We start from the raw sequence: 12348 nt of genomic DNA, 5'->3' as shown, positions 1-12348 counted from the left end.
TAATCTGTTCTCCATTTTTATAATTTTGTCATTATATGAATGTTATAGAAACAGAAATCATATGATAGGCAACCTTTTGGGATTGGCTTTTTCATTCAGCATAATTCTCTGAAGATTCATCCAGGTTGATGCATGTATCAGCAGTTTATTCCTTTTATTGTTGGATAGCATTCCATGATGTGGATGTACCACCACAGTTTAACCATTCACCCCTAATGGACATCTGGGTTTCTAGTTTGGAACATCACAAATAAAGTTGCTATAAACATTCAGGTAGGGTTTTATGTGAATGTTAAGTTTTTATTTCTCTGGGATAAATTCCCAGGAGAATGATTTTTGGGTTGTTTGGTAGTTGCATGTTTAGTTTTATAAGGAAATGCCAGACTGTTTTCTAGAGTGGTTGTACCATTATACATTCCCATCAGCAATGCATGAGTGATCTAGCTTTTCTATTTCCTCACCAGCCTTTGGTGTTGTCACTATTTTTTATTTTAGTCATTCTGATAGATATGTAACAATCTCATTTTGATGTTAATATGCATTTCTTTGATGACTAGTGATGAAGAACATCTTTTCATGTGCTTATTTACTATCTATGTCTGCCTTGGTTAAACATCTCTTTATGTCTCTTGTCCTTTATCTAATTGCATTCTCTTATTTTTGTTTGCTCTTTTTTACTATTGAGTTTAGAGTTCCTTATATATTCTAGATACTGGTTCTTCATTGGATATGTGGTTTGCACATATTTTCTTCCAGTCTGTAGCTTGTTTTTTCATCCTCTTAGCAAGATCTTTTACAGAACATAACTTTTAAATTTTGATGAAGTCCAGTTTATCAGTTTCTCCTTTTATGTATCATGCTTTTGGAGTCAAGTCTAATAACTCTTTGCCTAGGCTTAGATTCCAAAGATGTTTCTATATTGCTTTCTAAAAACTTTATAGTTTTATATTTAATCTATGATGTATTTTGAGTTAATTTTTTGTAGAAGGGGTTAAGACCTAGGTCAAGGTTTTTTTGTTTTGTTTTGTTTTTCTTAATGCTGATGCCTGCAATTGACCCAGTACCATTTGTTGAAAAGTCTATTTTGGCCATCACTGAATTACTTTTGCACCTTTGTAAAAAATAAATTTGGCTTATTTATATGGCTCTATATATAGGCCTTTTGTTCTATTGATCTGCTGACTTCTCCACCAATACCACACAGTCTTGATTACGGTAGTTATATGCTAAGTCTTAGAATCAACTAGAATGATTCCTTCCACTTTATTCTTATCGAAATTTGTTTTTTTTAGCTATTCTAATTCCTCCACTTTTCCATATAAATTTTAAAATAGTCTTGCCTATATCTACAAAATAATTTTTGGGATTTTGGATTTTTGGGGATATGCCTTAAACTTGTATATCAGTTGGGGAAAAATTGACATCCTTACTATGTTGAGTATTCCAATCCATGAGTACGGTATGTCTTCTCATTTATTTAGATCTTTGATTTTGTTCATCAGCATTTTGCAGTTTTTAGCATACAGATACTCTATATGTTTTTTAGATTTTTTGAGTTATTGTAAATGGTATTGTGTTTAAGTTCTGTGTCTAGAACTATAGTATTGCTAGTATCTAGAACTATAATAGATTGTTGTATGTTTATATCTTCCAACCTTTCTGAACTTATTTAGTAGTTCTTTGAGTTAAAACATTTTTTTTGTGTGTGTATTCCTTGAGAATTTCTATGGAGATAGTCACATTACCTAAAAATTTTACTAAATGTCTTGGTGTAGATCTCTGTAGTTTATCCTTTTTGAGATTTATTCATATTCTTTTTTTCTTGTGGTGAAATATCTTTATTTCTAAAACTAAGACCAAGAAATAATCTTGAGAGCAGCCAGAAAATAATAACCCCTTGCCTATGACAGAAATGCCATTTGAATAATAGCATATGTCTCTTCAAAAACCATGGAAGTGAGAAAGAGGTGGCACAATATTTTTCAAGTGCTGAAAGAACAGAATAAACAAAGTTTGCCATTTTTGCCATTTTAAGTATACGATTTAGTGGTATTAGTTACATTCATAATTTGCACAACTATAATCACTGTCTAGTTCTAAAACCTTTTCATCACCCGAAACAGAAACAATTCATTCATTAAGCTATAACTTCCCTATTCCCCCTCCTCTCAGTCTCTAGTAGCCTCTAACCTACTTTCAGTCTCTATGAATTTGTCTATTCTAGATATTTCATGTAAGTGGAATTGTACAATATTTGTCCTTTTATGTCTGGCTTAGTTCACTTAGTACAATATTTTCAAGGCTAATCCATGTGGTAGCACATATCAAAACTTCCATTTTCTTTTTTGGCTGAATAACATTCCATTGGATAGCAACACCACACTGTTTATACATTATTTATATGTTGTTTATACATTCATCTGCTGATGGACACTCAGTTGTTGTCACATTTGGCTATTCTAAATAATGCTTCTATGAACATTGGTGTACACATGTTTGAATTCCTGCTGCCAATTCTTTTGGGTAAACCTATGAGTAGAATTACTGGGTCATATAATAATTCTGTGTTTAGCTTTTTGAAGAATTGCCAAACTCTTTTCCACACTGAGTGTACCATTTTATATTCCCATAAGCAATACATGAGGGTTCCAATTTCTCCACCTCCTCGTCAATACTTATTTTTCATTTTATTTTTATAATAGCCATCCTACTAGGTACAAAATAGTATATCATTATGGTTTTGTGTATCTCTAGTGATTAATAATGTTGAGTATCTTTTTATGTGCTATTGGTCATTTGTATATCTTTGGAGAAATGTCTATCCCAATACTTTGCCCATTTAAAAAGTTAGGTTGAGTTATTGTCTTTTTTTGTTGAGTTGTAGGAGCTCCTTTTATATTCTGGATGTTAAACTCTTATTGGATATTTGATTTGCTAATATTTTCTTCCATTCTATAAAACAGTTCATTTTCTTTTGTAGATTTTAATAGACTTCCTCATAATGTCTCTGATGACACTGAAGGCAGGGGTGAGAGGAACTTACTACCATCCTCCAGGGGTGGAAATCCTTACTTAACCTTCTCTGATGTCACCACATTGGGTGAATTAGGGTGCCTTATTATAGCCTTGTCTCTCTTCATGTGGCCTTTGCTGGTATGGATGGGGATGGGGCCATACTTTTACCTGTTGTGTTTGACATAGGACAGTTATTGTCCAAAAGGTTTCTGTTTTTGTAGGCTTCCTCTTTCTCGGTCTTTTGTTTAGATAGATTCGACTTTTTCTGCACTTGTTACCATTTGGAGATTCTTCACCTCCAAGTCTGAGACATGTAAGGCAAAAAGAATTTGGAGAATTCAGCATTATGTTATTCCCTAGGTCCCTAGTTCCTAGACTGTCATCTACTTTCCACCTTTCAGAGCCTTAAGTTTATTATATATAATTCCTAGGGTTTTTAGTTGTACTTAGTGGGAGGAATAGGGTAAAGTACATCTTTTCTATTTTACCTGTCCATATACTTTAAAAAAACTTAAACCTTCTATATACTTTAAAGTATGATCTTCATTTACTCCTTTTCCAGACTAGTAACTCCAAGATCAATGTTTTTGAAACTACAGGCTGTGACTCATTAAATCAATTTGATGGGTCATGACCAGCATTAAAAACAAGAAATAAAATACAATAGAGTGGAAAGTAAAGTACATCATACATAGTGAGGGCAAGAATTGTTGCATAACATTTTTGATAGTCCTGTGTGTGTATGTGTATGTGTGCATGTGTGTGTGTGACTACTGGATTGCAAAGTAAAATATATTTCTGAACTGTGGATTATAGTCAACAGAATTTGAGAGCCAGTCAGATGACAAAGTAGGGTGAGAGGGAGAGAAGAGTTATTCAAACTGATTTAGATAAAGCCCCCTGCCACCCACAGGCAGTAGTTGAGTTAGGGGATTGTATGTCAGCCAAGTACAGATTAGACTAAAGGCTCACATTTGCCATTTCGAAGTGCTTTCTGCCTGAGGAGTTCTTGCTTGTAGGTTAAAAGGAGGAGGGCACAGTGTCAGTATTGCCCCTAAACCTGAGGGGACTCTTTCAGCCCCTGAGTTTGGCTGCAAGTAGGCTCTTATAGGGAATGTTTGGAGGATTCTTCTTTGTACTCCAGACATGGATTTCTCTAAGCAAATTCTCTTAGGAAGAAAAAGCAGTTTAGTGCCATCTTTCACCTCAGCCCCAAGTAGTTGCATCTTAGAGTTTAAAGCAAAATCATAGCTATTATAAACAATTATGGCTACCTCTAGTGCTCTGTTGGCACTGAGCGAGGACAAGGTGATAGGGAGGTACAGGACACCAGAACTTTGGTAGGGAATTTGCAGGGCTGTTCTATGGTGAGGAGGGTAAAAATAAAAAGTTTGAAAACAAAATAGTAGCAATTTGAACAGTGGGACCTGTATTACTGAAGAATAAGCACAGGAGGTTGGGTATAAATCGGGTGTATCTTAAATAGCCAGAACACCTTACATTGCTGTGGAGTTCTCCATATTACTTCACCTTAGGAGGCTCCGTGTAAATTATTAAGTTATGTGATCTCATGCTAGATGCATTGTGTGTTCCCTAGAGATTCTAACAGTGAATCTTGATTATCTACTTTGGGCCATTCATAGCTCCAATTCATAGATGAGGATGATGAAGCTTAGAGAAGTTAAATGATTTGTCCAAAATTATAGAGTTTGTAAGTGGCAGTCAGAATTTTGGCCCAGGTAAACTGAGTCCAGGGCCCACATGCCTCCCAGTCCACCACAGTTTTTGTGAAATGAGGCCCTGAGAGAATGCAACCAACCTCTAGAAGAATTAAGAGGCCCAAATATTTTTTAAAGATCTGCAGACCTACTGTGGATATATAGGCCAGTGGAAAGATTTCACGATACAGGATTCTTTCTGCAGCTTGACTATTTAAAGAAAATGTGTTATCTTCCCTGAAACAAATTTTTCTGGTTAAAGAGAGATCACCATGAAATCTACCAAAGCATAGAACAAAATGTAAAAATGACAGGAGATATAAGCTGTTTTATCTAACACTGAATGGTGCGTTTTCAGAAACAGCTGTAAATTAAATAAAGGAGCACACATTTGAAACTGTTTAAGCCTATAACAAATATTTGGGACAGTGATGCTGTTATAGAAACTTAGTGTCAGTGATAAAAGTACCAGTAGAGATAAATTCTGGTTAATAAATCTTGTCATTTTGTCAGTGGAGTAGCAAGTACTTTGAATAAGCAGTTCATGATGCAGGACACATTCCAGTGACTGCTTCTTCAACTTCCGGGCTAGGTGGCATGGTCTGAATCCCAGCCTTAGCTTGCTGCTACCTTTTGCATTCTACTCTGATATGAAGCAACCAAAGAAAATACACACAGACATCTCAACAATCCCAACCCCAGCCTCAGGAATAGCTGAGTGGTTCCTGAGCAGACTAATAGGGATGGTGCAAAGGTGAGAAGTGCAGACTGAGCAATACAGGTAGAAACCTTAATAATTGACTCTATGCTGGCTCTGAGTGGCTGTAAAGGATTCTTTGGGGACAGTATTTTATAAGGGAACACAATTGCCTGAATCAGCTCGACTGTGTTAGCTGAGTTGGGGGGTTCTGGAAAGATTTGAACATCTAAATCAGGTGCATTATTCACTGTGCAGAGGCTTAATTAAAAAAGGAAAAAAAATCATATGCTGTAACCTTATGTGGTAAAAAAATTTTTTTGAACCATCATTCCAGTGACACCTGGATCATTACAGCAAAGAAGAATTTAAAATCTAATTACCTACAGGGTGTTTACATATGTTATCACAGGAGTGTGGAGAGCAAACCAAGACAGATCTAGGTATTCTTTATTTAACCGGCAGTCAGACTTGACTTTCTAGTTCCTCAGATGCAAATACAATGTCATTATGGAGGTAACTCAATTTACATAGATGTATTCCTGAAAACCAGATGTGCTGTGTGAAATTCAAATTGTTGTGGATCAAATTATGTTTTATATCCTAAGGGAACTTGTTATTTAAGCATCTGTGATGCTTGCTATGACTCAAAGGATTGGCATTTATAGGCCAAGTGGTTACCTCTGCGAAGATGGTGCGTCTGTGTGGTAGTCAGGGTTATGTCAGGCCATGCTGTGGGAAAAATTAACTGTTGATGACTTCATATAATGAAGGATTTATTTCTTGTGTTCATCAGAATCTGATGCAGGTTGATGGTCCTCCTGTGCTGTTGTTGTTTTCCAGGGACCCAGTGACTCATGGACTGTTTCCTTTTCTGCAACTCTGCTATTTCAGTGTCCAAGGACCACAAATAAATGCACAGAGGCAGAAAAGGTATTCAGGTGAGTGGTCATGAAGTTGGAAGCAGTTTGGTGTGACCACAGTCTGCCACCTTTGTGCTTATCACTGTGTGATCGCTTCTGGGGGTTCTGGAAACATTGAGGAGACTTTCTGGAATAGCCAATTGATTTTCAGAGCTCTTGGTACAGGACACACTCAGTAATACTTTTTGTATATAAATATCATTCTTCATTAAAATGATGATAAAGGCCATCTCTTAAAAAGAATATATTGCCCATCAGATTCAGGAACTAGAGGAAGAAAATCAATGGGGAAGGATTACAGGCCCTCAAAAGGGGTCTTGGCACAATAAATGCTCTCTTCAATATCTTTGGTCCTTTGGTGGTGCATGCTGTCTCTTCCTTTGCCTTGACTTCATAATACCCTCTTGGATACAGTGACAGATATGGATATGTCTTGAAGTCAAGATATGGATATGGACACCATTCCTGTGCAGTTTCTCTGAGTCTGATCCCCCCTTTATTTGTGCTTGGCCTGCATGTTCCAGACTTGGTCTCCAGCCTCAGCCTGCAGCCCTGATCCTTGCCGCATCCTTGATTGGTAACTTGCTTATGTGGTCTTCCCAGTTTCTAACCATTGTCCATATTCTGCACTTCTGTCCATATCTGTGCTCTCACTCAGCTCATGCCACTATATTCCCTAAGGCCTGCCTGAGGATGTCACTGGCATTTTTTCCCTCTCTCCTGCATCAGCAGTTTCTCCCTCTCTACTGAATATTCTCTGCTTGATGTTCTGCTCTCTAGTGCATACAAACAGTCCCTTGTTTCTCCCATCCTAAAAGAAAGAAAACCCCTCCTGACCTCAATTCCCATTCTCGTTAACTCTATTAGCTCCTCATTATTTCAAAATGTCTTCAATTTCTTCAATTACTTTAATTCCTCTCCTTCTAGTCTCACCTGAATTTACCCCAATGAGGCCTTCACCTGGGGTAGTGATGACTGCCTTCCTGAAACTGTACTTGTCAAGGTCACCCTTGATCTCCATGTTGCTGAATCCAATAGCTATTTTCAGTCTTCAGTTTATTTAAAATCTCAACAGCATTTTACACACAGCTGTTCACTCTATTCTCCACGAAACTCTCTTCTTGGTTTCCAAGATGACCACACTTGCCTGGTTTTCCTCCTACCTTTATAAATGCTCCTTCTCAGGCCTTTGATTTCTTTTTTTTTTTTCTGGCTTTCCTCATTTCCCCATCTTCTAAATATTGGAGTACCTCAGCACTCAGCCCTTGGACCTCTTCTTTTTATTTTTCTGTCTGTAGTCACTACATAGCTGACCCAGTCCAGATTTCAGGGCTTTAAATAGCATCTCTGTGTTGATATCCAAGTTCTTATCTCCAACCCAGCTGTCTTCCCTGATCCAGACCCATTTATCCTACTGCCTACTTGGCATCTATGCTTGGATGTCTAATGAGGATTGCAAGTTTAACATCTCCAAAGCTAAGCTCTGGGTCTTTCTTCAAACTAACTTCTCTTAAAATTTTTTCCTTCTTAGTTAATGTAACTTCATTCTTCAAATTGCTAGGATAAAAAAAAATTCTTGATGCTCAGCCTTAACCCTTCCCTTTCTCTCATAATCTTCATGTGAGTCCTCAGAAAATCCTAACAAATTCTTCCAAATTGTGACCGTTTCTCACCACTCCCGTCATGCCTCATGTGTGTTACTACAGTAACTTCCTAACTGGTGTCTTCTTTGTCCTCTTTCTCCCCCAAACCTGTTTTTATCAAGGCAGCAAGAGTGACACTATGAAAATGTAATTCAGATTCTATCACTTGTCTGCTTATTACTCTCATTGGATTCCCATCTCACCAAACTAAAGCCCAAAGTCCTCATGCTCACTCACCTACAGGGCTCAGTGTGGCCTGGCTCCTGTTTTTTCTCTTCTCTTTCCTTACATTGCCTCCCTGGTGTCCTTGAACATATCAGATAGTCTCCCCTTTCTAGGCCTTGCCTTGGCTGTTTCTTCTGCTTGACTTACTATTTTCCCAGCTGTTCACATGGTTCGCTTCCTCACTTCCTTCAGGTTTTTACTCTAGGGTACCATTTCTGTGAAGCCTTTCCTGATCACTTAATCTAAAAATTACAACCATTTCTCCTGATATTTTCTACCCTTATGCCATGATTTTTTTTCCTTTTACCATTATCAATTTTTAACATGCCATATTTTTAAACTTATTTTATCTATTCTCTTTGGAATACAGGCTCCAGGGCAAGATATTTGACTGAATTGCTTACAATTGTATCTCTTACAATTCAAAACAATAACTGACATATAGTAAGTGTTCAAGAAACATTTGTTGAACGAAAGAACGAATCAATGATAGGATAGTGTTCTCAAAGTTAATTTGAAATTCTGCTATTTAGAACACTGTTTTCCTACAGAAACATATAGGAACACATTTTCCCATAGGAACAGTGCTGTTCATGGTAGATGATTCCTGTAACATTTGTTCAAAATCTAAGTTCTACAATATGTCTGAAATTAAGAGCCTTCGGTGAGGCCTCATGCAATGTCTCCTCGCTAGCTGTCACCAGTGAGACACACTTGGAAATGATTGATCACAATATAACTGTAAAGGCTGTCACTCCAGAGGGAAGTAGGGGGTTCCCTGCCTGCAACAAGTTCTCTGTGAATCTGGTGAAACCAAAGTAAGACAAAGGGAAGGACAGGTTAGGTTAAAGGGGTTTATTTCTCGCAGCTTGCTGGAGTTTGCTAGCCAGGCCCTGCTCTGTCCGTCCCCTCCTGCCACGGTGTGTGCTCTCTTTCCTCTGCCTGCCCCTTCTGGAAGGAACTTCATGGGTCCCTGGTGACTGGCAAACACCAGACCAATTAGTATCAGGAATAAGGAGGAGGAGAGAATGGCTGTTTTCTCTTCCACTCCTTGCCCCAGATCAAGGTGACTCTGCCATTGGTATGTAAATGGATTAAGGCCAGGCAGGATATTCTGGAAATTCTGGGTGGAAACTTCCATTTACCCCCACCCCGCACCACCTCTCCCGACACAAGGCTACAAAAGGAATTACAGAATCCAATGGAAAACTCAGAAGAAGGAGCAATGATTTTGGAATTGAAGTTAATTTTACATGAGGTGGTATTTGACCTGGGTCTTTAAGAATGAACGAAAGTTTGCCAGAGATAAAAGGAGATAGATATTAATAGGCAGAGGAAAAGCATATTAGATGGCACAAACACAAAGGTATATGGTGGGTTCATGGAAAGGAGAACTAATGTTTTGTGACTACGATATTGGGAGAGAGGCAGGTGGGTCAAAGTTGCAAAAAATACTATTAGCCATGTTAGGGAATTGAGATGTATTTTGTCAGTGCTAAGAAACTTTTCTGGATTGAATGGAGCCCTGGAAACTGGTAAAAAAGCAAAAGCTCATTACTTTTCTAGAAATTTTCTTAACACTTTGTGGCTTATCAGTTGTGATTCTCAAATTTCCTTTAACTTCTAAACAATTAAAAAAATCGATTGATTGGCCTGACTCAAAGTTTAGGTAATTACTAGTTTTAAAAATCTTATATATTTCTAATTCATTGTGATAAATAACATGTTCATTTATATCATATTTTCTGACCTCTAGAGGTCCAAATTGGAGTTTACTAAGTCTTACCTAAGCATTACCTTTATGATATCCAAATATACACTGGCTAAATACTGCCATAGCTACTCAAATTTGATCTTTAGGAAGAGGCTGGTCACCTGGATGAAGGCACCGTAGGCTTGCTTATCAAAAATGCAGGTGCCAGAGTCCTGCTAAGGGAAAAGATGAAGGAAACGAGAGTCAAAATTATCTTGAGCCTAAGTCCCGAATGCTGAGTCCCTACCAAGAAGAGAAAAGTTTTTCACAGATAATATGATTATCTACGTAGAAAATACAAATGATTTTGTAGATAAATTACTAAATTTAATAAGAAAGCTTGGCAGTGGTAAGACTAAATTCATATATAAATATTGTACTTCCATGTAACAGTAATAAACAAATTATTTTTAAATATATCATTTGAACTGCTATAAAAATATATATGGTACCTGGACATAAATATACCATTCTGCCCTTTGATTCTGTGAATTTGACTTTTTTATATAACTCATGTAAGTGGAATCACGCGGTATTTGTCTTTGTGTGACTAGCTTATTTTACCTCGTGTAATGTGCTCAGGGTTCATCCATATTGTTGCATGTTGCAAAATTTCCTTCTTATTTAAGGCTGAATAGTATTTCACTGTAGGTATATACCTTATTTTCCCTGTCCATTCATCTTAGGTTGTTTCCACATATGGCAACTGCACAAAATACTGCAATGAACATGGGGTATTATGATTTCTTTGAGATTCTGATTTCAATACTTTTGGACAAATACCCAGAAGTGGGGTTGCTGGATCATATGGTAGTTCTATTTGTAACTTTTGAAGAACTTCCATACTGTCTACTAGAGCAGCTGCACCATTTTGCGTTCCAATCTATATTGAAAATGTTTCAGTTTCTTCACATCCTTGCCAACTCTTGTTGTCTTTTGTGTTTTTGATAATAACCCTCCTGACAGGTATGCAGTAATATCTTATTGTGATTTTCATTTTCATTTCCCTGATAATTAGTGACAATGAGCATTTTTATATCCCCATTGGCCATTTGTATATATATTGAAATATGTAATTGAAATGTCTATTCAGGTCTTTGGAATCACTAAGAAGGGCATTGTGTCTGACCTATAAGGGTGAGTGTTCCTTCTTGCATCATATTTGGAGTACTGTACTTAACTCAGGGGCTACATTTTAACTGAGCCACAAAGTGGCCCTGAGGAAGGCAGTCAGGATGCTGTGGGGTTTGGAAACTTATATAGAAAATGACAAAAGCGATTAAGGATGTATGCCTGGAAGAGAGATTAAAGGGAAGCTTGATAGTTGCTTTAAGTATGAAGGACCATTATATTCAAGAAGGAAAAGTTTGGGTATCAAAAATTTTTAGTCTCAAAATAAACAGAAAAGAGTGCTTTAATAATTGAATTTCAAAAATGGAAAAGGAATCTTATGAGGCAGTGACGTCGCTATACGAGATATATTCAAGCTAGGTTGTGAGTGTTGTAGGGATGCAGTAGAAGTGGTTCCTCCAGTGGTTGGAAGATTTGACAAGCTGGCCTCTAAGATCCCTTTAAACTGTAAGAATATATGAGTGTAAGAGGTCCTCAGTCCAAAGGGTAAGCCATTAAATCTTTACACTCCATTTGATATTACAAATACCATTTTAGATTGTATTCTTTATCCAAGGTCATTTACCATAACCCTTTATATAAATCAATGGATGATATGATTTTAGCAATTCCCAGATGATCTAACAATATATCAATTCTAAACATAGAATACACATTAGATTTGGTTCACAGATCAAAGAGTTTTAGAGCTATGAGCTATGAGGTCCTTAAAGATTGTCTGGTCAAATCCTTTTATTGTAAAGATGACAAAATTGAAGTTAAGAGATGCTATGTCTGCTCCTGCATTATCTAGCTCCTTACAGAGGCATAACAAATAAACAGGCTCACCCCTGTTCATTTCTAAGCCAGTACGAACTAGGGCAGCACACCTAGCAAAAATCTTTCACTCACATTTGGGGAGGCCTAGAATTTGTTGAATAATAAAAACTGCAATTTATTAAGCTCCAACTCTGTAGTAAACACCATGAGGATGTTTTGCAAACAATATGAAACTTAGTTCTATGAAAGCAGGATTATAATTATTTTATAGATGGGGAAAGTAAGGCTTAGAGGTTACATGATTCACTCAAGGTCACACAGCTAGTAAGGTGGCAGACTTCTTCAAATGCACAAAGGTTTGACCCCAAAGCCTGTGCCACTTTACATTGCCATTCAGTCATAGCCCATATGTGTCCACTTCACCTGGGGCATTTCTTTTGCTCACCAGATTGGATCTTTCTAGCATAGGTGTCCTCCTGGATCA

This window comes from Manis pentadactyla, chromosome 9 (assembly GCF_030020395.1).
Source record: "Manis pentadactyla isolate mManPen7 chromosome 9, mManPen7.hap1, whole genome shotgun sequence".
Taxonomy (NCBI): domain Eukaryota; kingdom Metazoa; phylum Chordata; class Mammalia; order Pholidota; family Manidae; genus Manis; species Manis pentadactyla.
The sequence above is the reverse complement of the archived record's forward strand: the minus strand, read 5'-3'. Positions refer to the sequence as shown.